The sequence below is a fragment of the Anabas testudineus genome, chromosome 4, assembly GCF_900324465.2.
Source record: "Anabas testudineus chromosome 4, fAnaTes1.2, whole genome shotgun sequence".
Lineage (NCBI taxonomy): Eukaryota > Metazoa > Chordata > Actinopteri > Anabantiformes > Anabantidae > Anabas > Anabas testudineus.
In genome coordinates, this window is record NC_046613.1 from 5,229,359 (window position 1) to 5,257,179 (window position 27,821).

General features: G+C 36.6%; 1 protein-coding gene across 2 annotated transcripts in view; it reads left to right on the plus strand.

The window, feature by feature from the left end:
• The window catches only part of lpp (LIM domain containing preferred translocation partner in lipoma), a 124,306-nt gene that overhangs the window by 4,460 nt on the left and 92,025 nt on the right, over nucleotides 1-27,821 (plus strand). The window contains exons 2-3 of one of the 2 annotated variants that reach the window (XM_026343757.2): nucleotides 618-689; nucleotides 18,592-18,637. The gene's annotated coding sequence lies outside the window, so the exon portion shown is untranslated. Of the gene's footprint in view, nucleotides 1-617; nucleotides 690-2,594; nucleotides 2,653-18,591; nucleotides 18,638-27,821 lie in introns of those variants that run through there. The other variant, XM_026343765.2, reaches the window with a different exon arrangement.

Consider the following 27,821-nt stretch of genomic DNA (forward strand, 5'->3'; position numbering starts at 1 on the left):
TTGCTTCTTTGTCAGTGGCTGGATTGGGATTGTGTGTTTGGTTAAGCAGTTAATCAGTTTATTACATGTTTTATCATAGAACCACTGGCAAACAAAACCGTTCTGAATGATTCTTGTTAGTCTAAAATCTGCCGTGATCTCTTACTCATAATTGTGGTGTTTATGCTTGAGCTGGTGGAATAAATGTGATTTACACAACTTGTCTAACGTATCTAACACAACTTGCAAACTACAGATGTTTTATCTGCAGGCGATTTGTTGCTGAACTGATTAACAATGACAGAGGAAGTTTGCTTTTTCTGAATTAACTCTTCCTCGTTGCCTCCTACCCCACATTTTGGCACATGTGAACACGTTTGTCATTGATATTATGATGCGTCACATTCTTATCATGGTGAAAAAAATGTTATACGGTGAAAAAACAACTAACTAACTAGCTTAAATTTAAGTGGACATCTTACACTCAGATTTATAGTTGCTTGAAGGAGCTTTATCTTTCAACTAATGAGTGACACAACAACCGCTTACAGTCCCATGTTAGGGTGGTTCTCCCAAAGCACACTAATAGTAATCCATTTGAGTCATACAGACTCATCTTTATTTCTCAATCTCTACAGATTTCAACTTACAGCAGAAGACATTGCTTCAGCAGTCTTCGAGAAACTCCATACAGTCGGACAGGAGAAAAGGTAAGAGCTGTAACTGTGCTTTGTTAAACTGTACTGTTTACATACTGTATACTGTTCACGTGGGCTTGTTCATACCTGGTTTTGTTCCTTAATGTCAGGTGGTAGTAGAACTGATGTTCAGAAGGTCACATGTTCTAAGGACAATTTTCAAACTTGCTTCCTATGGTTCTAGTTTAAGGAGTACATATGTATGAATGGTAATAAATTCCCATCTAACTAGATTTCTATTTCCTAACTTCTCCAGATGACATCATCTGGAAGGGCTTTCACTTCATATGATGTCATCTGGTGGAATTTTTGAGGAGCAGGACTACAGAAAGTCTACAATGTCTGGAGTATGAGTGAACAGATGACGTCATCTGAAGTCCTCCAGTTGATGTCACTGGGAGGAGTTTTTCAGCTGGAGACAGAAAGATATTTAAATATAGGGAAGGCACAGGAGAGAAACATTCATAAACACGTAGTCCCTAAACTAGGAACACAGGAAACAATTAAAAAAACTGGTGAAGTTGCCCTTTAATATAAGAACCATCTCAAGTCTGCTCATTAAAACGTAAACACAAGAACATAAAGTAACACAGTGATTGCAGAGCAGGTGTTATGTTATGCCGCCTTTATGTTAGGCCACGTCCAACGAGAAGGCTGAGACTTTATTGTGTCTGTTAGGTTGTTCACACTGTGTTATGCAGTGTGGCTACTATTTGATACCAGTCTGAAGAAGCTGCCCTGCATTGACCTGCAACAGACATAACACATGGCTGCTCATGCAGAAGATGTGAAGTCATAGCACATTGTGTCTTCTTGTATCTAAAATGGCTTATTGCATACAGTTTGGTTAGGTTGTTGTTAAAATCACATATTATCCAGCTAGGACCATTGTAGTGTTCATGTCTGTCATTTTTAAAGCTCATGTCTGCACAGACACTGCAGCCATATGTTTCCAAACAACGGTTATGCATTTTTAAGCTTTTAATGACAAAAACTTTCCTCCACAAATCACCTCCACTGCATTTGTCAGTACCAGTGCAGAGAACTGTACGGTGTTGCATATGACTGATGTAAAAGTAGCTGATCTGACTCTATATTAAAATGACAAAAAATAGAAATGTTAGAATAAAATAAAGTAAAAACGTTTCAAAGATTGTATAAAATGTAGGAACCTCACTCCTCTAGATACTCATCTGTTTCTTTGGGATTTACATGAAGTGGGTTGTACTGTTTAAGGAAACAAGCACTCTCACGCCAAGTTGCTCTTCAATTAGATTCCAGTTTAGGCAGGGCAGTGTAATGCTTTCTCTTAGCAGCCGTTTATATTGCCGTAATCTCTGCTGACCTACGGCACTTGTAGGGAGCAATCAGAATTTAATTACACCTCCTTAATCACTTGAAGAAAATCTGTGAGACAAGACTCATGAAGGGACCGTCACACTGCAAATGGACGCCCTTCACCTCCTAATCTGGCCCTGCTCACCTGATGAGTAAAAAGTAAAAAATAAGGTGTCTGTTTCCTTTTGCTTATTTGCACTGTACTGAGATTCCAATTTGCTCTTTAGAGCTAATTTATCTTCATCTTTTTACTATTTACTCTCTAAAATAGACCTCTAAGTGCAGGCTCACACTGTTACCCATCTTAGGTCAGACTGAGCCCAAAGTTCTCTACAATCATCATTATTATTCCCAGTGAAAGGTATGCACCACAGAACTGGCTCTGCTGAGTGACTCTGGCTCACAGAGTATGGCATTCCAAGCTAAAAGCAAACCAAACTGATATTGCCCTCAATACTGTCTTCATATTTTCTCCATATTTGGAAATGTTTACCTCCTCATGATGGTTGACAGAGGTTGGAAGAGGGGATGTGAGTCATTTCAGCTGCATAAGGCTTTCTAGGGGTGAGAGGAGCCTTCCAAGTGACTGCCATTTAGTGAAGCTGTTTTCTGTGCTTCAGTGATCTAAAGAGAAGCTGTGAGTATCATTCTGTGTTCAATATGTGTTGAAATATTTTAGTTTTGTAGTAGAATGCGTGTGTATAGCCACAGAATATAAGTCATTATTGACAAAATGGCATGTATAATATAATATCATGTAGAATAATGGGAGTTAAAAAAAACAAAACAAAATTACTGATTTGTCTGTTTTTTTTTTTTTGTATTGTCCAAACTATGCATAGCAGACTGCTTGTAGGAAACTTGTGTCATTATTTGTTACAGCTTGACTGAATGTTAGAGAGCTATGAAGGAGACATTGTTGCTATTTATTTGCATCAGACAAAGAAACCAACACACAGTGTTCCTCTGCATCTCTGCAAGGATGGGGAAAAACAAGGAATCGATTATCACTGTTCACATGCTCGTCAGATATGCTGGAAAGTTTTTGAGAAGTTTGGACAAACTGTAGCGAGAAGTTTTTGTTTTGACTGTGAGACAGACCCTGTGTACAGTTTCTGTCAGTAATAGGAGGAGGTTAGAGATGAAAGTGAAAAGTGCACACATCTGTTGTGTCTGACTAATTTGAGTAGATACAGTGGCAAAAAAAGTATGTGAACCTTTTGGAATTTCATTGTTTTCTGCATTGATGTGTCATAAAATGTGATCTGATCTTAACAAATTTGATGTGCCTAAAATAATAACACAAAACATTTCAGCTCTTTCATGTCTTCTTTATTGAGAAGAACCAAAAAAACCTTATAGTGCTAGTGGAAAAACTATGTGAACCTGTGAAATGAATTAATAACTATTAGCAGCAAGAACCTAAACCAGGTGCTTCTAGTAGCTGTGGATCAGACCTGCACATTGTTCAGGAGGAATTTTAGCCCATTCTTCCTGCAGAACTGCTTTAGCTTTGTCTTTTTCTTTGCACCTTATATTCTTTGAAATTCTCACATTATCCTGAATAATTTTTAATGCTCCTAATCTTCCCCCCAATCACTGCAAGCTGGCCAGGCCCTGATGCAGCAAAGCAGGTCCAAATCATGATGAGTCTTCCACCATACTTTACGATTGGGATGATGTTTTCATGATGATATGCAGTGACCTTTTTACACCAAATGTAGTGCTGTGTGCTTTTTGAGGTCATTATTCCAAAGGTTCAAATAGTTATTCCACTAGCACTATGAGGTTTTTATGGTTGTTCTCAACAAAGACATGGAAGATCAGAATTTCTTTTGTGTTATTATTTTAGGCACATTATATTTGTTAATACGCTCGACTTAGATGAAGATCAGATCATGCTCACATACTTTATCTTGGTTATATAGTTAAATGTTTGTGTGTTTACTGTAGACGTCTCTTGGATTCGTGTGTGAGTTGGGGGCAGTTCAGGCCATTGAAAGACTTGTGCAGATATCCACTCTAATTGATAGCTACACCTTACACCTGGCCTACCTCCTGGCCTGTTTTTTTTTTTTTTTTTTTTGTTTATACTTTTTTAGATTTGGTGGGTAGTGGGTGGTGCCTGACAGTCCCCACCTATCACAAATAGCAGGAAGAGGTAAATAAGGACTTTTACTTTGCTGCAAGGGACATTTTGTGATTACATGATTATCTAATTACGTGTATCTTTAGATTTTGCTGGGACTGTATCAGCTTTCAGTCTAGGAGCCAGTGTTTCCGTTTGCTTACCATTATCAGTTCCTTTTCTATAGAGTTTTTTAGCATACTGACTTTTGCATGTTTTCACATTTATAACTGAATTAGGGGTGTAATGATATGCCAAATCCACAGTTCAGTTCATACCTCAGTTTTTTTTTACCTTTTCGGGTGACAAGCTTTTCAACTAAACTCAAGCCAGTAAGCTCTTCAGACATGTTGGAACTGTCTGTGCTGTAGACAAGGTCTTATGACTGGACAGCAAGCAAATAAGAAATCATTTAATTAGAAAGCATTAACTGTATAGGGAAGGCTTGACCTTAGATCACCCTCAGCTGTAGGTGTAGCCATGTTGTCAGTGTGTCAGTCCACCACTTTGGTCCAGCCAAGAACATAATTCTCTTTTTAAATTGAATTCACGTTGTTCAGATCCAGTGGTCTTCATGTTTTCTGTCCATAATTTAATTTGTCATCACAACGAATCATTCACAACCATTTGCAGTTAAATACGACTGTAGTGCCATCAATAAAATAAAAGTAGAATTAAATTAAATCATCCTGGTAATGTTCCACAAATGCAGAAACATTTTATAAACTACTCTGCTTTTTTTGGGAGCACAACTGTACACTTTTAAACAGTCCCTATACAGTAAAGTGCTGCTCATCATAGCCACAGGACGACCTGTAATGTAATTGAAAGTTTTGGGTTCTGTGCCACTGTGTCCAGATTCGTTAAAAAAGGCAACCTGTGAGATGACCTAAAGAGGAATATTTTCAAGATCGACTATCCTGTTTGTCATGGTTATTCACCTTATATTAGAGACACGGTTAGAAGACTGGCAGAAATCAATAGTCATGAGGGAGTTATTAACACACAGAGAAGTATATTTTAAATTCAAGTTTTCATAGAACTGTGTGAATTGTTTTTAGTGTGTTCATTGCCAACATGTCTTTTTATTCGCAGTAGAAAGTGTAGAGTAATTAAGACAGGTTTGAGTTTCGGCGTGGTGCTGGTACCAGTGGCTCTGCTGTGTGTAATTGTGGCCTGACCAGATGCCTGCTACTTTCAGGAGGCACTGGGGTAAAGAAAACACTGTCAGAACAGGACACTAGCTGTTAGGCTATGAGCTGATAAGAATCCCTTATCCAGTTTGTAGTGGCTACCAGCTTATTAAGCTGGTAAAAAAAGAATTAATTAATCTTTATTTTGGCATTGATTTCATAATTTGATGAAAAGTGTGTCAGCTGGTTTGAAAATGGAAAAAAGAGGAAAGATGGAAAGTAAATGAATTGAATGGTCTCTATGATGTTAGGGAGGTTTTTTAGCAGCTATCTGCTCTGAATAGGCAAGCAATAAACCACACAAAACTTTTTCTTGGCAGTGAGATTGCCGTATGATGCTTGATTTGCATCATCACACCCTCTGCTGTGTCTCTCTTCCAACTGTGGTGCAGTCATCTAGCTGTGCAGTCAAGGAAATGACATCAGTTGCCACAGGAAAACACCTTTAAGTGAAACTACATAAGTTCTGGTGGATGAAATACACATTTTGCTTCTTAAAAGTGAAACGTCCTAAGCCAATAAATGGCGGTTTTACCACAACAATCTTACATAGTCTTTAGTTATTGATATCTTATGTTGGCTAATGGTAGCGAAGTTTTAGAAGATGTTTGACTCTTCTTGTGCTTCTGATATACTGTGCTTTTAGCATTTTCAATTATTCAAAATAAATGTCGCCTGTGACCACAGTAGGTGCTGTGTAGTGAAATTTACATACAGTGGCAAGCCAAGTATTAGAAGGCATCATTGGAACTGGCTAACATCTGTCAACCTGTTATTATTCTAAGTATTCACATACTGCTTAGATGAAGATTAGATCACAATTCATTAATTTAATTAATACTGAAAACCATGAAATTCCAAAAGGTTCACATACTTTTCCTTGCCACTGTAGTCTTGCTTTTAAGCACCGTGCCAGTTTAGTTTAATTGTGATGAAATTGTGAAGACCTAAAGAGGAATATTTTCAGGATCGACTGTCCTGTTTTTACTTTTAGAGCAGGGGTGGCCAACCCTGGTCCTCAAGAGCCTCAGCCCTGCTTGTTTTCTGCCCTACCCTCTGCTGATTACATGGATCAGGTGTGTTCAGCCAATCAGAAGCAGGAAATGCAGAGATAGTTTGAAAACAAGCAGGACTGTGACTCTAAAGGACCAGGGTTGGCCACTCCTGTCTTAGAGCCTCTATATTTAACGATCCAATTTCAACATTATTATAAACAATAAAGCATTACCAGGGCAATTTATTAGAAATGTTGTGGATTGCCACCAGTTGAAGCAAACAATATTAACACTATCAAGAAGAATGGTTTGTCCAACGTGTTTGTGCAGTGGCTTTACTGCTTGTCACAAACACTGAAGATAGTGTCACAGTTCAGTCTGTTCAGTCTTTGGCAACATCCTCCAACACTCTGAAAAAACACTTAATCTGGTCTCACTCTACTTTGCCGTCCTTAATTTCAAGATGTTGACATCCTCCGGAGAGATTGTATGTTTTCAAGACAAGTCTTCCAAATGAATCTTGTCAACAAATTAAGGCATGATTAACAAGAGCAATTACACTGAGGATCCAACTAAGCTGAGCAGAATTGAGCTAAAGTGGAGGAGATTATCCTGTTTTATTAAGAAGAATCACTTTAAGGGCTTGATTACTTTCTTTTTTTGTGTTGAACTCGTGATTACTCTCTAACTAATGATGCCTTCTCAACAGCAGAGTTTGAGTGCAGATTGAGCACTGAGATTCGATGTAAACATAAACACTGCATCTTCTTTTTTCTTGAATAGTGAAGTAGCCACAGTCCCACCAATATGAACAGAATTAACAGAAATGGAAAATATGTCAGTATCTGCTTTACACATCAGGAGTTTGTGGACTTTCTCCCAGTATCAATTGACACTTTTCCTATTTTCCAGTAGAGCTGGATAGGGTGAGATAATAAACAATCTCAGACACATTATTTTACACTATATTTCAAGGGTTTGGCTGTGTCCTTCAATTTAGTGTTGATTTGGCTCCATGCTGGTGGTCATTATTATGTTTAAACATAACCTTAGTGCTGCCTGCATTTATTGTTCCCTTTACAAAAAAAATAAGACCCACAACCTCTGCAGGATGCCATGGCTGTCCTTCATGGTTCAACTGTTGTCAGTTTTGTGACGAGTTGTCAACAGTTACCACCAGAGACTTGATGTCATAACTGAAGAATTCAGTTTTTAATTCATAAGACTAAAACATCTTTATTTTTATGTGAGGGAATTTTTTATTCTTGGTGTAGGAATGGGTCCCCTTGTTGCCAATGAACTCTGGAGATATATAGTTTATCAGTTCCTAAGGCCCATGGCCATTTGTTGTATAAAGTTTCAATTACAAATTTTATATATAATATTTATTTATTAACTGAAGTAGCTGTATTTACAGTTTGTGCATTGAGAGGCACAGTGCAAGTCCAAGTCCCTATAGTAAATTTACATTGAGTCATTTGGTAGACACTTTTATCCAAAGCCACTTCAGTGAGGTACAAGGCAAAGGCAGGGTAAGCTTACGCAGGTCTAAGTGGTAGGCCACAGCCAGGACTTGAACCTTGGTCTCCTGCATAGAAGGCGACAATCTTACCACCACACTATCCAGCCGTCAGCTGGAAATATGGACTTATGGACTGCAGATATTTTACTTTATATGGTTTTTGATAAATTATATAAAAAGCTTAGTTAAGCCCAAGTCTTAGTCTTTAGGAATGTCATATAGAAGTTCAGGTTTCACTTTGGCTCTCTTTTGTTGAGAGCAACTATCTTTCTGATAGTTGCTGGGAGATGAGATGGTACAATCTCAGTAGCAGAACTTTTTGCTGTATTTTGTACAAAATGTTTTCTGGATTTCCTTCTCGAAAGGACTTTAAATTTGATTTGAACTCAGATCATGTCCTTGTTCATGACATACAACATCCATCATTCATCAGCTCTCTGATTACCAGCAAACAACACTAACCTTTAACCCTCTCCTAATGCTAACATTCCAGTGGAGTGACTATTTGCCAAAAGTGTGTTTTTCTCAATGCCTATACCAGTTAGGATCAGATGCCACTAACTGATTAATCTCAGATTAGGCAGAAGCTTGAGGCTAATGGGACACTTTAGAAAATGTAAGTTTCACATAGTGACAGATGCCAGCCTCTAAAGATGCACCAATTACTGAAGCATGTTGGCAAAACACAGTCATTAATGATGTGCCAAAACATATAAACACATAACCACGTAAAACAGATTATAATGACAAAAGGGATGAGGGATGTTGGTAGACATGGTTAGTGTTACAACTTGAAACACTGTTTTATTTATATTAACCAGTACCGAAACCAATAAAAAAAGTTTATTTTTGCTATTAACATCATGAAATACTTAAGAGCTCTTGGATTTTATTTTAAGCTATAGCTTACCTCTTTTCTTCTGTGAGGAATATTATTTTTTTAACGTTTAACCTAAAAATCTGTTTAAAATAGTCTGTAAAATTCTTCACGATGCCTTGAATGAATATACATTACAAAGTACTAAAATAAGACAGAAAGAAACAGGATATTGCAAATTATTATAATAGGAAGTAAGCTGTTACCAGAAAGCTGAAGAGAATGTAAATGGCCCTTTACTGCTTCTGGAGGAGGGATTCTGCACCCACTTTGAATTTACCTTTTAGCCTTTTAAGGAGAGACTTTCTTCATAATGGGAGAAAGAGTAATTTCAGTAATAAATAACATGATTGTGCTTTTGTGGACCCCATGGACCACATTGTTTAAATGTGTTGTTTGTTGTTGATGTAGTCTTCTAGTGCTAAACATAGAGCTGTAGTGATCAGGTGGCCAACAAAAAAACAAATGGCCAACTAATGCTATAATCAATTAACTGATCATTTTTGTAATTTTTGAAGTGTCGTAATGTTACAACATTATGTGCTTCTACAAACGTGTGTGGAATGGGCCTTGACCATTTGGTTAATATTTAGAGTGGTAAATATGTGTTTGCTGTTATGTTGGGGACAACAACATAAATCCAAAGATTAGTCAATTGATTGACTGTTGGTTCATTAACTTTTGGATAATAGGTGTTTTTAAAGCCCTAGCGCTGTTCTCACATAAGTCATATATCTGGAGAAAAGTTAAAGGTTGGGTCATTGTTAGGCCATTAATTTGTTTCAGAATCATTAATGGGTGATTTTTATTGTGTATGATAGAGTGTGAATTGTGGAAGTAATATAGTTATTACTAATATTATAGTTAATAATATATTAATATAATTGCTTACTATAGCCACACTTAGAGTTGACAAAACAGCCTGGGCAGTATGGCTTGCTTGTTATTTGAGCTGCTTCTGTTTTTTAGGTTGCAGGCTGTAGGATTTATGAGAAGGACCTTACGTGTCAGGTTTGAGGTCAATTGTGTTAATATCAGACATATTCAGTACATTAGATGCATTCCCAAATCTCTTATATCCCTTCACTGGCCCAACTTTCATTTGTTATAGAAGCATTAAATTAGGAAGCAACATACAAACCAAAGCCCTGGATTTGTTTTGCCATCTTTCACAGATTGCATTTGTTAGCCTAGAGCTTGGTACAAATTTTACAGTTTTCCCGCTAATGATAAAGTATTGAGAAGTAAGCCTCAGGCACTTGTTCTTCCACACTTAAGGATGGCATGATGACTTGTGTAGTAACAAAATTCCAATGGAAAAAATGTTATCATAGCTTGGTTTCCATTAAAGTCATTATGAGACTGTTGGTTTGAAACTAGGCAGGACTGGTTACTTTTTTCTCAGTGTGTTGTTGTTTTATTATATTGGGCTCATGTGGGTCTGTCCACCTTGATAGTATAAGTCGGTGGGAAAAGAATTGTGTTCCTCAGGGGGAAAAAAAAGACAACAGACAGACATTTTATAATTTCTAAGTATTTGTTTAATGCTATACAAATATTTTGTGTTTGTGTGTGTAGTGTGTTTGCAGCATTGTCATTTATTGTTATGTCATAATGACGACTAACTGAAACACTGGGTAGATCATAGTGGAGTGTAGCAGAGTAGTGAGAGAGAGAGCTGGGTGCAGCAGAGTGGATAGATTAAATGAGTCTCTAACTATGCAGTAATTACTGTGTTTATGGTGACATTTGTTTCTGTGCTTAGCATTTCATGGTAAATGCAGTAGAAGCATGGTGATCATCAGAGTAGGCACAAAATCCACTTTCATAATATTCTTGTCATTATAATAGTAAACTTTAGCCAGTCAATATCTGTGAGCTGGGAACCGTTTAACATTGTCCAAAGGGAACCTACAATGGACCTTTACTATCAGAACGGGATGCTTGATGTAGTTTTGCACACTTTTAAACTCTGTTTCTGAGATTGAAGTGTTTGGGCAGAAAGTCATAAGGACTATAAACAAGCCAGGTTAGCGTCCATTTTATTTGGGATTAAAACTGAGTGTGAATTCACCTGTGTATCACTAATAGTATCTAATTGCATTAATAGGTCTGCATAAATAGTAGTAATTGGGTAATTTAAGCTTTAACTTTTTATTATAAACACTAACATGATTTTGCCTGATGATCTGACTGCTCTGCTTGTTGTCCAGCCATCATTAACATCATCATCAAAGCTTGTCACCCTATCACACTTCTGGCTTGGATGTTTATCATGTTTATTTATTTTTATAACCGTTTTTTATCGTTTATTTTTTTTAAATTATTTTTTTTACACTTTCCCAGCACCCAAATTAGGGTGTATTATTGGTAACACAAAATCTGCGTTTGAAATACATTGGTAGGAGAAAATAACAAGATGATGCTTTAGAAAATTCTCCAGCTCATATATTTAGAGGTATAATCAAACATTCAAGAGGTATAATCAAAAATTTAAACCGAGGCTTTGAAATAACCTAGCTGCATTGAGCTTGGGAACTTATTTATCTCTAAGACAGATTCCACTGTGTTCTTGATCCAAATGAAGTTTTCACAGTTGAGTATTAGGCCAGTTGTACAACAGGTAAACCCACTGCTGTCTGTCAGGAGTATTTCCTGAAGTCCACACTGCCCTGAGACAGATTCCTGTCTCAGCCCACTGTTGCTGTGCTGTAAGCAATTTAAAAAAGATAACTAATTTAGTCTGACCATGCCTTCACATTGCTGTGATGCTATATAGACATGGCTTTAAATACTCCCTAAAGCCCAGCATACAGTGGCTTCAGAAAATATTCAGATTCCTTTAGTTTTTGCACTCTGTATTGTGTTGTAGAGTATATTTGATAAAATTGTAATTCTAATAATAACTCAAGAGCCATCTACATTGACACATAAGGGAATTTTGCCCCTATCTTTAGCATCCAGCAAATGGTTCGATGATCAACTCTAGGAAAGGTCCTGGCGGTAGTTTTTTACGTCATATGTTCCCAATGTCCTAGGAACACAATTAGAATATTTTTTTATTCTTTAACCCTTCACACTTGAATCTGTGCCTTATGAAACAATTTTATCACAGAAGTCTACAGAGAATTCCTTGGACTTCATGTCCTGTTTCTGTCCTCACATGCAGTGTTGGTGTGGGAACTCCTACACATTGGTACCTGTTTGTCTAAACTATGTCAAACATTTTCGATCTTTCATAGCATTGGTTTCCTGTCCCACATTGGGGATGCCTTCAGCGCGACTTCATCAGGAGCTCACGATTGGCTGGGAATAACTGTCCCATTGTGAGTAAGGGGAGAGACCCTCCAACTAGAGCAGGGGTTGACACTGTGCTAATAGTCATTGAAAAACCTCTTTTCGCTATGTGTATATGGTCCAAATGTCATCTCTCAAGCCAACTGTATCTCTATAACCTAGCTCAACTCTTCACTGACACAAGCACAGGCTCTGTCAATAGATGCTTTGTTCTCAGTGTACGGGTTCTTGAGCAATCCACTTGTACTAGCTGTTCACAAAGCAGTAGTTTGAGCTGTGGATTTCAGAAAGTAGCAGTACTATTTAGTTACAATAACTATACACTCTCCAGTAGTAATAGGTTACTCAGTAGCAATCCCACTCCTCTCCTCAACTTTGGCAGATCTGTATGACAATAAAGTTTAGGTCAAATGTTACAAAACAAGCTATCATGAGTATTCAAACACAACACATATATACTGTAGCTTATAAAAATAGCAAAATGATGAGTGCAACATGAAGATGAAGATTAGCGGAGGGTTAGGTTAGATAAAGGGTGTGACGCATGCACACTAGTTTTTAGTTCTTTTCCAGCCTGTCCATCATAGTCTGATGAATAAAGAGCTTTTCAGGGCCTAAATTACATTTCTTTGACAGATTATGGGTCTTTAGAATTGTGTTAATGCTCTAATGTACTTGGATGATCACTTGTGTTTGATAGTAAATTACTCTATCTGAACATTTAATGGCTTTGATAATTTGAGTATTTAGTTCATTGTGTGTTTTTTCATAGTCTACAAGAGTTTAACCTGAGTTATCATAATGGATTTGGAATTGAACGAAATTGGCTTATTTTATTTGACTCTCAAAAATATGCCTGAACATTTCTTAAGGTGTGATGTGACATCAAATCTTCATGAATAGTGTATTGAACCCAGTTAAATTCAATGTAAATACTCGGGGTGTCTGCAGGAAATACCTTAGAAAGAACCAGTTGTGAAAGGTCAGTAGTCCAAGTTTTGTGGGATCAGCTTTGTTGTTTGGTTTTATTTTTTGATTGTTTGTTTTTTATAGTAGTGCCTGAGATATATATATGTGTCATATTTTACAATGCCCATGTTAATACCTGACTTAAAATTAGCTTTTTTTTAAATATTCAATTCTGAGACATCCATATAGACACAGTACAATGAAGCATGTTGATTTTGGGATGATTGTGTTTTATCAGCACAGTCCCATTAACAACCCTCAGATCTGCTTCCTTTTTACTGCTCATTTTGACAGTGGTGAATGTCACCTTGCTAATGCTTTTTAACATTTAGAGATTAGGAATGAATTTACCAAGAAGTTGGTCATTTCCATGGCTCATAGGACTTCTCATTTTGACATATACTTTTGAATAATTCTGCTAACACTTCTCCTGTGAGTTTCCAGTAAAGTTCCAGTAATTTTTTTCTTGTTCACTTTTAGTTCTTTTTGTCTGATAGTCTGTAAATGTTTTTCCAGTTTTTCTTCCTGAGCTTGGTCTGTATACCTGAAGACCACTACTGTTAATATTATTGAGCTGTGGAAGATCTGTGATGCTGGTTATTGGATTTTTTTTTTTTCTTTTCGGGATTGAGATTATACAACATGGTACTCTGAAAACCCCGTGAGTGCCTGCAAACTTCTCCAACCTCTGGCGAATGCCTCTTGAAACTTTGTGGTTTGTGGATGAGTGTGACTTTATGTTAATAATTGCCTTGTTGCTCTGAGGAAACCCCAACCCAACCACTTCCTTTTCCACCTCCTTCTAAAGCACATGGACAATAAGATAGACAATGTATTTAAAAGACCAAAGTAACATAAAAGCAAGTACCCAGAAAATTTGTTATACAGCTTTACAACATACAGAAAATGTAAATGTGTTAACAAAGAACCATCATGTTTGGCTTCTTCTTCTACACTAGTCTCCTTATGAGCTTGATGTAGCCTGGTCCATAGTGCCCACTGTAGTGTTGGTAAGCAACAACTATGTCCATACCCAACTAATGCGAGTATGTACCAATTAATTGTTGTTGACGGTCTGCACACAGCTGAAGTAGAGCTTGAGTGCAGCTTTCTTTGACTCTTATCTTAAGCCCCTTGAGGACATTGGGTTTTTTTTTAATTTAAACAGTCAGTGGGCTCCTCCACTTTTTTGGTGATACCTGCATGCCAATATTCTTCATGGGGACCTACTGCATTAGGTATAAAAACCTTTTTACAGTGTCACTTCTGCTCTCATAAGTTGTTCTTTGGTTCCTTCCTTAGTGTTTACATTTTTACAGTTTATCTGATAGATTCACCTGAGTAATCCAAGGTCTTCAGAGACTTTGTCTTTGTCAGCAGGATGTCTTAGTTTGTGCTTTGTGTTCATGCCATCTCTTACAAGTGAGTGTCTTGTCTGAGTTGTTAAACTAGCTTTGGCTTGCTGCTGCTGACATGGCGTCAAATACCCCACAGCCTTGGCTACATGTGCAGGTTCATCCAAAGTCAGTACATGTTTATTGTCTGTTCCAAACCCCACTATTTGGTACCTAATCATATAGTGTCTAAGATCATTGAAATTCTGCTTTTAGGTTTGTGGTGTAGGTCTGTGAGCTGTAATCTAATTACTGTCTTTGCTTCATTTATGTTTGACAGGCAGAGTTCATTGCCATTCTTTAACACCCTTCCAAACGTACCTTTGTCTTCTGGTTTAGTAGACTCATTGTTTCTTTGCCAGCAATAGTTAGCAGCATCTCATCTGCCCAACAATCCAACAGGAAAGCTGCAACATTAATGTGTTTTTACACTGACATTTCTATTCAGTTTTGGTGGACCTGGTGTCTTTAATGTCATTTTGCATCACTTCTTTCTCTCAACCTGAGCCTGGACCTGGTACCATTAAATGTTTATTTTCTAAACAAGAAATCATATCAGATGTGGAACTTGTCTAGATAACATATACTTTTTTTCTACGTGCTGGTAAATAACATGGGAAAATTGGTCTTGGTCTTGATTTGCCAGAGTAACATTCTGGAAATTTTCGCTTATATTATTGGGTCAGAATTAGGTTCTTCCATGGGCCTGTTTTTTCAGCATTGTTCACTGGCAGGTGTGACACAACTTTGTTCCTCACAGTGTGTGTGTGTTTTTATAATATTTCTGTTACTAGATTTAAGAATAGTAAGACTGTTAAGGATTGTGTCTAAAAGCAGATGTTTTACAGTACTTGAAAGACTTTATGTTTGGCAAAAAGTATTTTATAAAAGCAAATGTATGTTCTTTGTTGTAAAACAACAGTGAAGATGTAATCGATAGCTTATCTATACCCAACATAACAGTTGTTCTGTTAGTTGGGGGAAAAAAAGTCTTGTGGAAATGGCACCAGCATCTCATGCATGTCAAAGGGGACATTTTTGATTTCAATGAAATAAATTGTATTTAATTTGTGCTATTAATTAGGTCAATTTAGAAGACTTAATTTCAGCACCAGGTACAGGTTTAGGTAGCCTGGTGCAGAACAAGGCACAGCATGCATGGTGTGAATGGATCTCTTAATGTTTTGGTCATAGTTGATTGGATTATAGTGGGAAGCTTGCATTTGAATTGTTGTAAGTAGTTCAATGTAGAATAATGTAATTATTAATGTAAATAATGAAAGTGAAAATATAGTTGTAGTAGCAGCATTAGCAACATCATAACTCTGCTTTAAATTTATTGGGTTGGCAACTGATACTCACACACACTCACACTAGGAGCCCATCTGACATTTTTTCCACAATTTCTGGCCAGATCATCAATTCCACAAGTTCTTCTTTACTGGATACTTCCCCAGATGTCTTAGCACAGAATGTGCTAAAACTCATTTGTTTTTATTTGGATGTGTAACTCAGAGACTGTATAATCAATCAAATTTAGTGGATAGATTTCAATCCCCTTACTTCAGGACACAGAACTACAAATCACAGCATCTGGTCAGATATTGGGTTACTTTCATATAAATTAATTTATTTGTTCATTTATGTTTTATATTTATTTATTTATTTTTATAAACAATTTTAACTCAGATTACTTAGCTGGAAAAGAAATGGCAAGTTTAATAAATTTACTTGTGTTAAAATCTGTTGTTTATATCAGGAGCTTGCTTGAGTGTAACTCCATGTGTGTGTGTGAGGCGACGCTCAGTCGCTAAATCTACACTGAGTAAATAAAGGTATAAATAAAATATCCAACCTACATAGCAGTAGTATGCAATTTAAGTTGATGCCAAGACAGGCAAACAGGAAGTGAGGCATATTTCCCAAGCACTTACTTTAATAAGGTCCCTGGTTAGCTGTTACTTTCTCAGTCAGGTAGAGAATAGTTCTGGTGTACATAAACAGCCTGGCCTTGATGGTGGTAGAGTACATGAGGGAAGATAGCTGATGGTGGTGTTATAAGCGAGTAGAGGGTTTTCATTGTTTAGTTCTCCTGGTAGAAAATAAGTGTTGATAGTAAACTGTGTGAAGTATTCTGAAACAGGACAATGTTTCTAAAGCCTTGTTGTCTTGACTTATCGATGGTTTGTGTACAAGTTAATTACTCTAAGAGATATCTAAAAAGTTGAACAAATAAAACCAGAGCTGTTTGTAAGGCTAGATACTGTATCACTAAGAAAAACATCAGTAAATTAGTTTTGGGTTTTAGGGGTGTTGTGTGCAGATTTATTAAATCTTAACATTTGCTAAATAACATGTATTAAAAACAAAACACATCTCAGTGTGTTTGGGCTTACAGCTGCATTAAAGTGTTATTAACTATTTAAGGGCAGGTTCACAATTTTCAAGTGTGTCTTAACATGCCTCTTAACATGTCAAAATTGTGTATCTTAAAACAACAGTCAGGTGTCTTTATGAACACTGAAAGACGCCTGTGCTCGCTGTAATCATACCTTAGGTTCACATCTCTACTTAAAGCCCTGACAACAGAGGTGATGGAAGCCAAAATCCACAGCCTTTGTATTACATAAAAAAATGAGGCAAATGCATATCTAAAGCTGATATCAGGTAAGATTTTTTTTAATTAAGTGGCTATCTTAAGTTAAAGTCAGTCAGTAGTGTTTTTTTCCTCCAGTGTTTCACTGGAAGGAAAGTAACAAAAAGAAGGTCTTTTGCACTAGAAAAGCTGTAACTTTAGAAAATAACTTTAGAAAATATCCAGTTAATTTCAAAGGTTGAAATCTGTTATTGTCTTCAGATAAACTTTTGAATACATTTTTGCACAGATGGAAGATTGTGGATTTAAGCCCCATCACAATTTGTCCTGCTAATACAGGAGGAATGGTTTTTCCAAGTAAAACGTGTTTCAGTGTAATTATGGGACCCAGAATATTGTTTAAAGTCACATTTCTAAAGATTATTCATCCTTTTGTTTAATTATTGTTATTTGACTTCTGTAGCTTAGTCTTCTGATCTAAACCTTTTAGAATCTTTAAATGCTTCCACACTGATACCATATGTACACTGCTGTTCAACACTAGAACTCCTAATTAAAAGAAGAAAGTAAAACAGTTTTTGAGGTAAACGCACATTAAAATGACTCGGTAACTGACTTTTGAATCAAATCAGTGTCAGGTGGTACGAAAAGACACCAAAATAGAGCTTGTTCATCAACATCTTTATCCTGGGGGGACATGTCCCCAGCACCCTGGCTGGTTGTTACTTGTGCCCAGCGACTTCAGCTCGCCTGAAAATAGTGAGCATATGCTAGAACAAGGAACGTCACTTCAGTCACACTAGCACAGCACAAAAAACTGAGGTGAAGTTGAGAAAGGACTTAGTTGTCAGTTGCATGTTCTCAAAACAAAACTTGCAAATACTTGCAAAAAACTAGTGAAGGCGGCATGGATAACAATCCCAAACTGGCGCCCACCAGTAATAATGATGTGAGTACAAAGAGATTTTTGCCATTCTAAAGGGAGAAGGGGAGTGTAGGTGTATTAATTCCTATTCCTTCCTGCTTCCTCGACTTGGAAGTTCAGATTTAGAAAAATAGAGCCCACCTCCCTCAAAAGAAAAGAGAAAACAAGAACTGTCACATTGACTGACGCCAATCGTATGTAGCATCTGTGTTCCCACTACTGCTCCCTATAGTATATGCCACACTGTGGCAATGTGGAAAACTGACAATGTCAATTTATCAGAACAAAAGCATTCCCCAGCAAGAGGAATACACATCTTTGGGCCCTGGAGACAAAAATCATTCCACCCCCACCCCTTACCTGTATCTAAACAGAATGTAGGACATTCACAACACCAGAAATAGAAATTTAAGTCACAATTATCATTCTTGAATTATTCCCTGCAGTCAAAAGTTACTGTTTCACTTCAGGAGTTAGTGCAGCACTTTAATGCTAACTTTAAGTAAACAATTGACTGAAAGGCAGCTAGACAACTTCCCCACCCAAACAGATGCTGATGATCGGTTCGGTCAGTTCAGACTGACTGATGCACATCCATTGTGCTCTAGATGATTACTCATTTGTGAAACCTAATTTTCTTTCTTTTATGAGGTTAATACCTGTGTTCTTCTTCTTTGCAGGTGTCTGAGCTCGACATCCACACAGTCATTTAGTGTTAACATTTGGGTAAGTGCAAATTTTTTCTGTTTTCCACAGCATTACAATGTTGCATATTCACAAGTGAAAGCAGCCCCTGCAACCATGAATTTAACTCTGTCCCTTTTTAATTTAGTTTCTTTAGTCATTTGACATGCATCTCTCCCAAATTTCATAAGCCTGCAAGTTGACCAAACAGCTGAAAAAATTAAAAATAGAAAAATAGAAAATAGAAAATCTCACTATTGTGGTGATGTTACACATTTTCATTAATTTTATTTTAACTATAAATTCAACTATAGTGCAACTTTGACTGCTGTTTCTGTGAGAGTTTGGGTTAATGCTTGTCCCAAATGTATGTCTAAACACATCAGAGTTAATTCATGACAGTGGTGATTGTAGAAGGGACTTCAGACATTTATTCAGATTATTTATCATATTAAGTACATTTAAGATATTTAAGTACAATTATGTCTAGTGCTATTATTTTTGCTCTAACAAACTATTCAGTTCAGTAATTCAGAATAATTAATTGAAAAATATTTGTTGTTTTAATTTGGCATTTATTTGTTTTTCTATAAGATTTTGGCAAATTAATTATGTATTTCAATTACATTCTACATGGTAGAACACAAGTGCAGTATAAATAAATCAGCACTGGGTCAACTGCACACTGGTCCTGGGTAAATTTAACCCGGTATTGTGTAAGTTCTGTATTGACCCAACAGTGTAGCATGTAACTACAAAGACATGCACAACTTTCCCATCTGTATTTGTTAATTGCATTTGAAACTGCAGTGTATCTGCGTCAAGATGTTTTCATAGTGACGCACCATGTTCTTGTCATACAGTACATTTTTGGTTTATTCACTTAACCTTAGTTATGAGCAAAAGAAGACAGTTTTAAAAAATAATAATTTGGAAAAAGCAATTTTGAGTCAAATTAAATGATCCAGTTTTCTTTTTTGAGAACCCTCAGAAAGACAAACCATAAGGCAGATATTTGTTGCTCTCTCACAGTCTTGCTGAAGTTTCCTCTACATATGAACTACTTTAGATTTTTGCACAGCGACCAAAGTTGAAATTACAGATCACATAATACATCGTGGTCTGAAAAGACTGTAAAAACCAAAGCTGTAAAAAGCAAAGCTGTAAAACAATTCAGCAATTTCACTGAGCTTCACAAACTCAAAAATGTGTCAAACTGAAGAGATATAAATTCAATTTTACTTCGACTTTACACATATAGAGTGTGAGCATCTGGAAATCCATGAAAAATCTATTGTCAATTGTGTTTCAGTAACTCTCGAGCATACCATCACAATCAAATAAATAAATCTGTGATGAAAATACCTGTTAATAATGTAATATGCTTGTAGAATGTAACATAGTAAGTATGCATTTGGTACATTAGTTAAGCCCACAGTGATGCTTTGTCTGTATCTGCTGATTAGTCGACTCTTTGTTGGCGCTCTTTCTGATAAGCTGCTGAGAACTCCTTTAACAGCCACATCAAAATTGTGTTTGCATGTCCTGATAACACTAATGGCCCTTGCTGTAATTGATTTAAGATACAATTTTTAGTCATGCGTGTGTGTTTTCAATTTTAATAGAGCAGTGCAGTCTTGGTTTTTGCTGTTTGGCCCTATAACTAATACTCCATCATTTGCTACTTTGCTGTACTTACTATATACTGTATACAAAGACTGTATATATACTGTATTTTAAGACAGTATACTGCACAAAGTGTAAATGCAGACATTGAAATTAAAAAGCTCTAAGGTTTCTGTGCTTATCAAAGCATGCGCTGATGCTGAACACTAAGATTTTATATATTTCTGAAACAGATGGTAAGGTGCTCATATGGGAACCTGAGCTCTTCTTCACTGAATCTGAAAATGTTGAACAGGTGGTGCAACAAGCTTCCTTTTCTGCTACAGCTTTCATTAACACACTTTTATTCTTCTTCTAGTAATAATAAGCTTTTTGTGCCCTCTGAGATATAGGGCAGGCAGCAGAGCTACTTTTTTTTATTAGCAAAACACTGTGGCCTTGTTATGTATTATTAGACACAGTCCTCTCCACCAATATCAACTACAATCCTAAAAGACACCCAGTGATACGATGGGTGTCTGACATTCAATGTTTATTAGAACTCAGATTTATAGTCAAATATGTTCTGATGCTGTCTGTAAGGAGGGACAGTATATCACTATCCTCAAATACGTAATGTCAGTAGTCATGCAGCATCCAAACTGTTCTCAACTTTGTAAAATCAGTCAACGTTTTTTTTGTGTAGGTTTATTAAAATTGTCATTCTCAACATCTCAACATCAAGTTGTCCAGATGTATTTTCACAACAAATCGTTTGTAGGAGAGAGCTGTTGGCCTCTGTAATAAAGTTAGATGAATGATGTCACACAAAGAGCAACATGTGCATTGATTCAGTTCGATTAAATTGAAATAATTTAAATCCTATCAGGGTGAGCCTCCCTCTAAAAGTCCTATATCTCTGTACTGCTGCTGGTACCGTTCAATAATTTGGTTGTTTTACTGCACTTGAAGTACTTAAAAAAACAACAACTCAACAAGAAAAAAAAACATGAAGCACAAAAAGCTGCATTCAAAGAACAAAACAAAGTAAAGAAAACAATAGAGAATTACATATTGAAGCCTCAACCCAAGTTTGTTTGCATTACTCATACAGTAAGTGTTTCTTCAAGGACACTCAGAATCAATAGTTTCTCAAGGTCATATAGTAGAGACACACGAAGGTTAAGTTTGATGTCTTAGTCAATAGTAACGTGTCACAGCAGCACAGAAGGGAACTATTGGAGAACATCTTACACGATTAGGCTACAGTAACGCTGTAAACTAAACTTGCCAAGGATGACTCTTGGTTTCACTGTTTGAAGTCCTGTCTCAGTTTGCCTCTTTGGTCCAGATTCTTGAAACACACATCAAATCAGCAGATGATTAGCAGGGCTTTCTGCCAGCTGAATTTCAAGAACAGTTTAGCTTCACTGTAGAATTTCAAATGCTTAACCCTTGGACTTGAATAGAGCTATAATCAAATGGTTTCGCTTGAGTCATTTCAGAATGTACGGACTTTATGTACTGTAAATGGAGAAATCCTTACGAAATTGCTGGACTTACAATTATAATATATATGGAAATTATATAATGGCCTTTTTTTTTTTTTTTTTTTTTTTTAAGGGAAATTGTTTAATATTTTTACTTATTTTATAACCATGCATTTTATTTCCCCAAAACCAGCATTGGTAAACGTATTTTAGAATAAATCTTTTTTTAGATTCATACTCATATTTTCTTCAGAGACTTTCCAACCTGATAATGTTGCCTATTTGTTTGGTCGCTGTTAAAATGGCTTTTAGGACTAAAAGCAAAATCCATGTACAGTTTTACCCAACCCAACCTAATGTTTGTTTGATGTTAGCTTACAAAATGCTATCTGAAACATTGTGTATTTTGCTTATATTCAATTAATGAAACAGTTTCACATACAATTTCAAGGGTGTTGCTGCATCTCAGTAGGACAATGTGCAGGCAGGCTACCAGTCACTGAAGCCCAATATGGCTGGTTCTTAACCAGCTGATGATGACACATATAATTGTGCTTACACAAGTGAACTGTTCAAATCAAATTTTAAAGCATTGGTCAAATTCAATATTTACTCTAATGTTCAGTAAGCTGAGTTTTGTCTTAAGTTTCACCACATTTCCACATGACATGGTGCAATCACAGTAACTATGCATGTGTGGTCTGGATGGATAGAATCAATCCAGTGTCCAGAACACATAATATACAGAAATATTAATTATAACATACTTCTTACTTTTATGGTGCCTTAAATATTCATTCATAGGCACCAGTTAACCTCATCTCACAAATAAAATGTTTTTCTTAGTTCCTGAACATTTGTGATTTGCTATTTTCTTTTTTACAGAAAATAGGGATTTTAGTATAGAAAATACTATGTCTCCCCGTGTACTGTAGTTTGCATTAAAATCAAATGGGGAAAAAGCTGCCAATCTTTAAGGTAGCTGACATTGCCTGAACTTGTTTATCACTTGAACAATTGAAACCTCTTGCAGGGCACTCTTTAACATAATCAGTCCTTTACCGCTGCATTTTAGTTAAAGAAAAAGTATTTCAAGTTTAACCTTTTGCTTTGGCATTGTAAACAAAAGAGACAAATTATTTGCACAATCATGCTTTTTTATTTATTGTATACAAAAAGCCTAATTTCAGTATTTTGATTTAAACAATTTCTGTGCTTTTTCAAATTTAACCTGTAGTCTTGGAAAACATAGATGCAGCTAGGTAAAACTGGTTTAATCGTTGTGGGGTGTTAGCAACAAAGTGAATTTCCATGGCTATTACATGTTAGCTGGGTAGTCGAATTTTCATACCTTTATTGGCAGTCACATTTCACCAGTTGTCATCAGTGTGTATCTATAATGCAGACACAGTGAACATGAATCTATGTCACTCAATCAATGCTGCTCCGTTGACTTGGAAGGGCTGCCTGCTTTAACAATGCAATGGAAAATAATTGTATATTGAACGGCATATGGTATGAGCAGTTGTACCTTTTGTTCAAAGGTCTGTAGGTATGTTTAATGACTGTTATTAAGATGCATTATTCACACCGAGACCAAAGATACATTCTTGAACTGTCGCTTTAGTTTTCCATGAGAAACAAGTCTACTATAAAACCAGATGATTTCCCACTGAGTCCAAAGGTCTACTCTACTAACAATGTACTGACTGTACAGTTGTTTTGCATGAGAAACTGGAGCACAACATGACATCAAGCTGAGCTGTGGTCACCTTCTCTAAGGAAAGTGACAAGCAGCAAACAAGTAAATAAGACATGCTTAGAATGAACAGATAATATTAAGACATCCAAGGAGGTGATTAAGAGGCCGACATAGATACCCTGGCATGAGTCTTAGTGAACCATTGAGCGGGGTTGGATTTGGTCTTAAGCAGCAGGAGCAGATAAACAGTAACAGCCATCAGTCAATTAAGATTAAGGATAAAGCCTTCCAAAAACAACTAGTTTAACTTCGCTTTTCAATTAATCTTCTTTTGGTGTCACCAAGGGTCGTAGTGCTGAAGAGTGAGCAGTGGAGAAGTGAAAGATTAAGTAAGAGTCTAAACAACTAGATAGGACTAAGGCGGAAGTATTTATCCTTGCCCTACTCATGCTGTACAGATGCTTCTGGCCAAGAAGGATTTCAACACTTTGTTTTTCTCAATTTGACAAAGATCTGATTTATTTGAAGTGGAAGCACAAATATGTTTACTGAATCACCTTAATTTTACATTTTCTGTTCTAACAAGGCTTTTTAAGAACATGGACACATTACAAAAAACACACTTGGGCATAATATGTTTGTCAAAGCATACAAATCTGTAAGAAATCCCTGAGCTAAAGTCCTCATCTGTTGTGGCAACACATCTGCCTGTGATGTACTGTGTTTGGATCTAAATAATCAAATCACATTGTTTACTGCACAGATGAAACAAGTAGTATTGACGTAATGTGCTTCAATAACACTTGTAAGTGCTTTGACTCATCCCTATCAGATCCCTTGGCTTTTTGCACAATGTATTGTGCCTTACAGTTGATTTTAAATAGGTATTGATCAGCTTGTAATTAATCTCACCCACTTTTTGCTGATGGTTTTAGTTTTTAACAGTTTCCTTCTGTGGCTAAAGTACTTATATATATTGTCAATCACATCCTTTTTGCTTGTCTTATAAAGTGGCAAGAAAAAGTATGTCAGCCTTCTGGAGTTTCATGGTTTTTTGCATTAATTTGTCATAAAATCTGAGATCTGATCTTCATCTAAGTCAAGAGCATTAACAAATGTAATGTGCCTAAAATAATAACACAAAAAACTTTGATTCAGAGTTCAAGTTTTGTCTTTGTTCAAAACAACCAGTTATTGATTCAAAATTTCAAAAAGGTTCACATAAGTTTTCTTGCCACTGTATATAGCTTAGCCACTGGTATTGCGTGTTGAAGTGAGTATGTGACATAATGAGGTTATTGTTAAATATATGTGGTCCAGTAGTTATATGAGAGACTGATGGAAACAGCACTGTGGCTGCCAAACCATAGGGTCTATTTGTGCTGCTGAGAAAGGCGTGCACAATTAAACCTGTACCTGTAAGTCAAGACAACAGGTTAAAGCACCCTGTCTTTGTGTCACCCTTTTTTATTGGGCCAAACCCAAATGATTTGGATACAATTGCAAAGCAAAGTCTCTGTCTGCTGCAATTGCTTAAATGGTTGCTCAAGTATTTAAAAAAGCTCAGATGAAATCGTCATGGGCTTAAACTCTTTTCATGTCTTTTTATCCTGTGCTGGGCTAAAGAGATTCTTGGGCAAAGTCATCTGTATTCAGTAAACAAAGTGGTATTGATGAGTGGATTCTATGTGGCTTTGCCAGTGAGCGAGCCAGGGAAGGGATTATGTCCCCAAGCCAAAACCCAACAGAAGTTTGAAAAATAGGATAGATGTGCAGTGCTCATTGTAGCTGTAGAGGATAATCTGTGTTCAACATTAAAATAACAGCTCAATACCTGTATTATGAAATCTCAGACACGCTTAAGTGGAAAATATCCGTTTACTGTCACTGAATAATAAATCAAAAAAAGTTTTTTAAGATCACATACAAGGCGAGTGAGTGTCCACCGTGTTATGGAACAGGTTTGACTCGATATTTGTGATGATAGGAGCTCACTGAGGGCCTTTAATTTAATAAGTTTTCATTTTTTGAGGCTTTTACTGAAATAATTAAGCATCTCCAGTTAGCAAGGCTGGAAAGGTATAACTACAGCAGCATATGGCAGAAAGTGTGAGAAACCCAGAAATCTGGTAATCCACCATTCTCACAGTGTAGGGATTATACCTTCTCTGATGCCTTGCTTTTCATTTGTCTATCCGCAGTTTGGTTTCAACCATTATTCAGCTACAGTACATGGGTTTTTTTAGTGCTTAATGTTGCATCTGGTCAGCAGGTGTTTTGAAAAGAAACAACCGCTGTAGGATGTTCTTTTCACCGAACTGTGTGATATCTGTTTTCCAGCATGTAACCAGTAAACATATCCATAGATTCCCTGCATGGAGATTAGTTTACAGTAACATTTTAGTTCTCATTGTTACACCTACAGCATACCTGAAGCCCCCCAAAACATGGTTTTCAATCTTAATATGTCTTTATACCTTTTAAAAGCCCATGTAAAATAAAGTAAATCATAAGAAAGCCAGTTAATAATGCTCAGTATTTAAAAAAGACAACTTGGAAATTACTGGATGACCCATTTTTCTTTTAGGTAGAGGTAGAGGATAACCTCTCCCTCTCAATCCACCAAGCTAATGTGTACTGGAGAAGTGAAGCTAATATCAACCCACCTAGCTTTAACCAACTCCTGGAAAGACGATGAACAATGTAACGAAATGTCCAAGTAATGGAACATTACTTGAATTTAAATTGCAATTCTTTACACTACTCATTACAAAAACATAATAAAATTAATGCAACATTGTACTAAGTAATGAGTTTTGCACTGAAGCTGTTTATTAAAACTTTATGTATTTATATTTATACAGTTTATTACAAAATCCATTATTATTGCTGTGTGGAACCAATAATCTCCTATGTCATAAATGGTGACCAACATGTAGAAATGGGACAAAAAGGGTAGTTTTACCATATTATAAAGTACTGTGAGTTTACATTTTGCAATTCTTAAAAGGTAGCTGGGAAAATGCACAAATTAAGACCTAGTATGTTGCTAATATTTGTTGCCCTCATGCTGCCAAAACTGCCCTGACTAGGCACGGACTGCACAATAAACAATATTTGGAGGCTAAGGCAACACCGTGAACTCTCATGTTCAAGGACAAACATGAACTGCCATGTTCCTTAAACCATACCTGAGCTATTTTTGCACAGTGGCAGGGCGCAGAATTGTGCTGAAAGAGCCCACTGTTCACAGGGAATACTGTTGCCATGAAGGGCTGACTGGGTCTACAACAACATTTAGGTAGGTGGCATGTCAGTGACATGAACATTGCCCAGAGCATCACACTGGCTTTGCCAGCTTGTCATCTTTCCATAGTCCATCTTGGTGCCAAAGAGCGCACTTGTAAATGGCTGTGAACTTAATGTCAAATCAAATGTGATTCATCAGACCAAGCAACCTTCCATTGCTCCATGGCCCAGTTCTGACATTCATATGTCCGTTATAGGTTGTGGGGTCAACATGGCCTCTCTGGATTGCACTGTGTGTTCTGACACCTGTTGGTCTGTTGGCCTGGTGGTGATCCTCTCATCAGTCGTATAGCCGTCACAGTATGGCTCTTGTCAAAGTCACTCAGATCCTTTTTGCTTGTCCATTTGACCCTTTTCCAACACACTAATTTCAAGAACTCACTGTTCACTTATATTTTCCATGTCCTGATAATCACGGTTATTCGCAACTGTCAGTGCTTTTATTGTTGTGGCTGAGCAAAACTAATTTAAACAAATTTTTACTACTGCTTGTATGTGGTAACAATGATTAACAAATAACCATTCAGTGTGACATTTTATTTAGTATACCTGTCTAATCTATTGTAATTCAATGCATGGAGTCCACCTTACTGACATCTATGTAGTTCATTTTTCTTGGAAGAGGACTGAGGCCCACTTCTTGAGACAGTGAACCATGTGAACCAGTGAACAGGTTAGATGATAAGGGTGCTTAGGTGAATAATTTAACAAAGTTAAATTATTTATATAATTCAAATTTTTAATCACCTCATATTAAACTCATATTAAAACAAACATAGCTCTACTGTACATGGACGTCATATGATAGTGGTGTTACAAAAACAGTGCAAGAAGCATTTTAAACGTGATTATAAATATAGCGAGGGAACCAAATGCATTCCAATCACCATAAGTTTTAAATAAACATCTATTCAGAAGTGATTTACAGCTCCTTCACCACACATGTACAATTACAAAGACACACACAGCTGACAGTTTAATCCCCCAAATTACACACTTGCCTCCTTTTTTTCATATTTCACTGCTTCAGTCTTCACCAGCACAAGCAGTTACAGTCGTACGGCCAAACACTTGACTTGTTTGTGAGCTCAGGATCATAATTAACTCTGTCCAACAATAA